Here is a 6,739-nt window from a genome sequence, read left to right on the forward strand (position 1 = left end):
CCAGAGCTTTAAGGAAGAACTAACACCCATGCTGCTCAAATTATTCCATAAAGTACAAAAGGAACGACTACTATGAAACACATTTTATGAAGCCAGGAAAAGACCCATCAAAAAAAGAAAATTGTAAGCCAATATCCCTGATGAATATAGATGCAAAAATCCTCAATAAAACACTTGCTAACAGAATCCAACAAATGTTAGAAGCATCATACACCATGATCAAGTGGGTTTCATTCCAGAGAGGCAAAGTTGTTACAACACACCCACATCATTAAACACAATACAACACATAAAGAGAGCCAAGGACAACAGCTACATTGTCCTATCAACAGATCCAGAAAAAATCTTCAATAAAATCCAACAACATCTCTTCATGATAAAAACTCTGAAGAAGCAAGGAATAGAAAGCACATTCCTCAACTTTATAAAGATTATAAATGACAAACCTATAGAGAACACCATCCTAAATGAAAAAATTGAAAGTATTCACTTGAAAGTCAGGAACAAGGCAAAGGTGTCCACTCTCCCCACTCTTATTTATCATAGTGCCAGAACTCCTAGACAAAGCAATAAAACAGGGGAAAGAAATGCAAGAGAAGTTAGAAGCCAAATTCTTCCTATTTGCAGATGATACAATCCAATACTTCTAAGATCCTAAAAACTTAACCAAAAATTTTTAGAGCTCATAAACATAGTCAGCAAAGTAGCAGGATACAAAATTGATACACAAAAATCCATAGCATTTCTGTATACAAACAAGAGACAATCTGAAAAAGACTATTCAAAGTAGCTTCAAAAATTAAAATACCTAGGAATAAATTTAATGAAGGACATGATGGAAACATATAATGAAAATTATGTCACTAAAAAAAAGAAATTAATGAAGACATCAGAAGGTGGAAGGACATAATATTGAAAGTATCAATATTATGAAAAGGACTACACTCTGAAAGCAATCTATATATTCAATGCAATCCCTATCAAAATTCCAACAGCATTCTTCACCAAGTTACACAAGCAAATCTTAAAATTCATATGAAAGCACAAAAGACCTCAAACAGTCAAAGCAATCTGAATCAGAAGAGCAATGCTGGAAGTACTAATACCTGACTTCAAACTATACTATGGTGCCATTGTAATAATATCAGCATGGAACTGGAACAGAAACAGTCATGAAGACCAATAGAGTAGAATAGAAGACCCTGATACAAACCCACAAAACTACAGCCATCTGATTTTCAGCAAAGGAGCCCAAAATATGCATTGGAAAAAAAGATAGCTTCTTTAAAAATGGTTTTGGGAAACCTGATTTCCACCTGCAGAAGGCTGAAACTAGACCCCAGTCTCTCACCTTGTACTATCATCAATTCAAAGTAAATTAAGACCTTAAACATAAGATCTGAAAGAGTGAAATTAATCCAGGAAAAATAGGGGACACACTGGACCACATAGCATAGGTAATACCTTTATGACTAGAACTCCAGTACTCAGCAATTAAGAGAAAGTACTGATAAATGGGACTGCATTAAACTAAAGTTTGTGCACAGCAAAAGAAACAGTCACCTGACTGATGAGAGCCTACAGAATGGGAGAAAATCTTTGTCAGCTATACATCTAACAAGAGATTAATAACCAGAATATACAGAGAGCTCAAAACACTAACTTCCCAAAAATTCAACAACCCACTGAACAAAAGGAGAAATGAACTGAAAGAAAATTCTCAAAAGAAGAAGTACAAATGGCCAATAAACATATGAAGAAATTCACAACATCATCAGGCGTAAAGGAAATGTAAATCAAAATGATGTTGAGAGTCCACCTCACCCCAGTCAAATGGCTGTCATCAGTAACACAAACGATAAATGCCTGTGAGGATATGGGGGAAAAGGAAAACTTCTGCATTATTGGTGGAAATGAGAATTAGTACAACTGCTATGAAAAACTGAAAATAGAACTACCATAAAATCCACACATACCACTCCTGGGAAAATATCTGAAGAAATGTGCTCTAGGATACAGTAGAACCGCTTGCACACTGATGTTTATTGCAGCACTATTTATAATATCTAAGCTCTGGAAACAGCCTAGGTGCCCCACAACTAATTAATTCATTTCCTTAATGAATGCATTAAGGAAATGTGGTATATGTACACAATGGAGTTTTATTTAGCCATACAGGAGAATGAAATTATGTTTGCAGGTAAATGTATGGGACTGGACAAGATCAGGTTAAGCAAAGCCAGTCTCAGAAAGTCAAAGTTTGCATCTTTTCCCTCATATGTGGATGCTAGATCCATAAGTTAAATGTATATATATATATATATATATATATACACACACACATACAGAGATACATACATACTTATATATAGTCAGAGAGAGCAAAATTGCTTTCGTGAGTCTGTCTGAAGGGACTATGAGAGGTGAGAGACAAAAATAAAATGTTAGAGAATTAAAAATATTGAAACACATCTATATATGAATATAATACAATGCACAGCACTGCAAGTTTTTGAATATTAGGGGAGCATGGTGATAGAGAATGAAGTAATGAGAGGTTAATTTGATTAAAGCATGATATATACAAGTGAAACACCCTTGGATTACCAATATGCACTTGAAAATGAAGGGCAAGAGTATAAAAAGCACATTTTTTTTCTGGGGGTGGGTACCACAGAGAAAAGGGTCGGCATAAGGAAAGGGTGAATGAGGGAGAATATGGTGGATGTATTCTGTATTTATTTATGAACAGAAGAATGAAACCTATTGAAATTGTTCTCAGAAAGGAAAACAAGATGGAGAAAGAAGATAAGTCGAAGATTTATTGTAGCACATATGTAAATCTCACAATGTATCCCCCTGCACAACCATTATATGCTAATACTATTTGTTGAAGGTGTGAAAAAGATATATATTAGTCTGGATTCTCTACAGAAACAGAACCAACGCATATTTACATACATGACTTAGTATAAGGAACTGAGTCAAACAATATGGAGTCTAATCAGAGTCAAAATCTGCAGTTAGCAAAATGGAGATCCAGGAAAGCTAGTGGTATAGTACAATCTGAGTCCAAAAGTCCAAGGGCCAGTAGAGCCAATGTTGCAAAATCTAGTCTGCATCTGCGTTTGAAGCCAGAAGACATATGTCCAGGTTAAAGTCCTTACTCAGACTTTGTTCTAATTAGGCCTTCAATGGATTGAATGAAGCCCACCCACAATGAAAAAGCAATTGATTTGCTTCATCTATGGATTAATTTGTAGTCTTATCCAGAAACACCTTCAGACACATGCAAAAAAAATGTTTAACCAGACATTTGGCCCTTGGTAATCCTAGGTTCTGAATCTACTAGTTTTGATTCATGACTGAATTCAACCAATTATGGATCAGAAATGTATGAAAAAGTTGCATTGCTGTTGATGTGTACAATGGAGTTAAGCCCACAATGTTTGCGTCTGAACTGAAAATGGACAGACTTTTTTTCCTTGTCATTATGCCCTAAACAATATAATGTAACAACTATTTCCAAAACATTCACATTGTATTAGGTCTTACAAGTAATCTTGTGATGATTTAAAGAATAAGGAAGGACATTGGTAGGATATATGCAAATACCATGTCATTTTAAATAAGGGACTTTTTCATCTGCATATGTTGTATACACAAGAGGTCCTGGAACTAATCTCCTGTGAATACTGAGAGCCAGCTGTACATTTGGGCACCCCACACCTGAGTCAATTGACTCATAAAATTAAAACATCACAAATCATCCTTTGTCAATGTGACTCCCAAATTTGTCTCCTTTTACATACTTACTTTGCAGATAAAGAAAATAACAAGGTCAAAATCTTTCCCAACATGGTACAACTATTCTGTGTAGAACCAAAACTGTACTAAAACCTTCTTTGAAGAGAACATTGGATCCTTAAGTGATATTTACTCTTCTCCTAGAGAGAGACTATCTTGGTTTATGATCACTTTCAATAGAAAGACTTCAAGACAAAATTAAAATAACCCAGAGCAGTAAAAATCATAACAGAAGTCCACCGTCTTTTGTAGAGAACCTGGAGCAGTTGGAGTACTCGATAAGTTGCAAATTGTTATACTTACTGTTTTCTGTGGTATTTGTAAGGCTCCTTTTCAAGGTACTTATACGATTGTGTTTATAGATGTTCTACATTCCTTTCTGACTAAACAAATTGTCAATAAATTTATATACTATAAATAAAGTATATTGGATTTGTCTAGTTATATTCCTGAATATTTATCACAGTGTTATAGAAAATCCCCAATATTTTTAGCAACTTATGAGAGAAAAAAATCTAATGTAATATTTTAGGAATAAACTATTTATAAAACTATACATCTAGCCTAGAATTATTACATTGTATTATATTATATATGCATTATGTGTATGGCATAGTGTTCAATTTGATAATGTTTGATGGATTCGATTTGTGCCTAAATTTTATTTTTTTAAATAAGTGATTATTTATGATTTATTTACCAATAAGAGAGGGAAATTTTATAGAGGAAAGAGGGAAAAAGTTACTTTTAGTATTTATGGAACTTAACAATGCAGTGGTTGATGAGCTTAAATTTTAGTTGAGTTGTGGCATAATGCTGAATTAAGAACCTTATTGTGATGAGAGTATTGAATTTCTGATAATCTGTTTAATATACCTTTGTTTTTAGTTTACAATTGAATATAATCCTCCCAAAAAGGCTTACAAAATTCATAAGAGGTGATGGCCTATAGGCAATATATAAATAACAACAGAGAATGAAGGCTTTACACATCCCACCACTATAACTAATATTAATATTTGCTACAATTTTAATTCTGTGCAAAACATTTTGATAGACATTTAAAAATACAATTCACAAATAACCAAATGAAGCAACATAACCATGATTGAGCTTTTTCAATCTTTTCTAGGGTTTTGCAGACACTAATGATAAAACTGAGGAGACCAGAGCTACATGGGATAACATCTGTCCTTGAACAAAAAGGATGTAACCATAAACTAACCCTTACTCTTCTCCATTCCAGAAGACTATTTGCCTGTCTTAAAAGACAAATTCCACAGTAGTTCTGCAAATCTCCATTGCTGACATTTGTAATTCTTGTTCTTCTGTTCTTTCTAAAATTATTTGTCAATTTGAGCAGAGTATTTCAGAGAGAATTACTTAAGCACTGAATCTATCTCTTTCTGAATATCTGGGTACAATTTATTGGAAAACCATTGTATTTCTTTAGCATTTTTATGGTCAGGAAAAGCTGTATGCTAGATGCAGTTACAAAGATTAGCTACTTTAGTTATGAATTACACACCACAAAAAACAACTACAATTTTGCTTCAAAGAATAGATTCTTTTATCCTCCTTTCTTGAACTTAAATTTTCTTCTTTAAAATCCTGTCACTGTAACTCATCTGTGCTGTAACATTCATGATGCTATGTTTCCACTGGGACTTAAGAAGCTTATAGTGTGTGGGTCTGGGGTGTTCTATTACAAGGGCCTTAATCCCATACATCTTTTAGTCACAGTTTGTGGAAATGACGCTAATTCTTTGTCTCCATATAAAGAAGGCAAAGCCGAAACATTCTATGTTCTGCATAATCAGTGGACACAGAGGCCAGAATGATTCCCAAGAAAAGTTCTCAATTCGTTGTTGACAGTAACTTTCTATGTCTATATGAAAATATCAGGTGATATTGAATTATAATAGAAGTGATTTACACTTGAAATGATTTTGCCAATTTGCACACTTTACCTTCGAATAGTAAGCTATGTCTCCAAGTTATAAAAACTTCATCTATCACGGATTAAGTGCACAAAAAGTAAATAAGAATGGTAACATAAAACTGCTTGATGAGGGGATAGAAATAGAAAATGCCATAGATAAAAGAAAAATAATCAGAGATCTGACTGGAAACCTTGCTTATGAGAGTTGAGAATCAGTTAAATCTTAGGCAATCTGAAGAAAAGCAGTAAAAGCAGTGTTGTATGAATGTGGGGAGACTGCTGCAAGAATTCTTTTGTTGCTGTAAAGCCTAACAAAACTCTGCCTCCTTTTCTGTCTGTGTCACGTGAAAAATTTAAGAATGAGGACAAAGCACAGCCTTCTCCATGGGCTGAATGGAATAAATGATTATGGTCTCTGTGTTATTATAGCAGGACAACATGGCAGATACTTGAAAATTTTAAAACTTTGGTTAACTGAAATTTCACTCACTCAGGAACTAACTTACCAAAAAAAAAAAAAAAAATCTTAGAATGTATAGGATAAGCTCCTTTCACTTGTCTAATGGAAAAATTACAAAGATAAAATAATAAAGTCTTATACAAATACTGAAAGAAATGTTACCAGATACAGTATGACATTTGCAAACTGAATGCATAAACAACAACGTTGTCCATATCTTTTAAATATGGGGAAATTATTAGTTAGAACAGTTTTTTCTCCCTTTTCTTTACACATTTACTTACTTAAAAAAATAAAAGTAAATCTCCCTATTTTGGGATAATATGTTAAATGTTTAGGGAATGAGAGCTGAGATTCCCTCCGAAGCATGATTTCAAGTAGAAGTAAACATTTCCTCCATTCTAGAGAGCACAGGGCCCGTGAACATAGCTCTTCTGTCTATAGAAGGGATCTGCTTGTTCCAGAGATGAGGCAATGTGGGCTGAAAGGATTTTGTTTGTTTGTTTTGAGAAGGAATATCTTCTAATGGG

This window comes from Castor canadensis, chromosome 14 (assembly GCF_047511655.1).
Source record: "Castor canadensis chromosome 14, mCasCan1.hap1v2, whole genome shotgun sequence".
NCBI classification, from domain to species: Eukaryota; Metazoa; Chordata; class Mammalia; order Rodentia; family Castoridae; genus Castor; species Castor canadensis.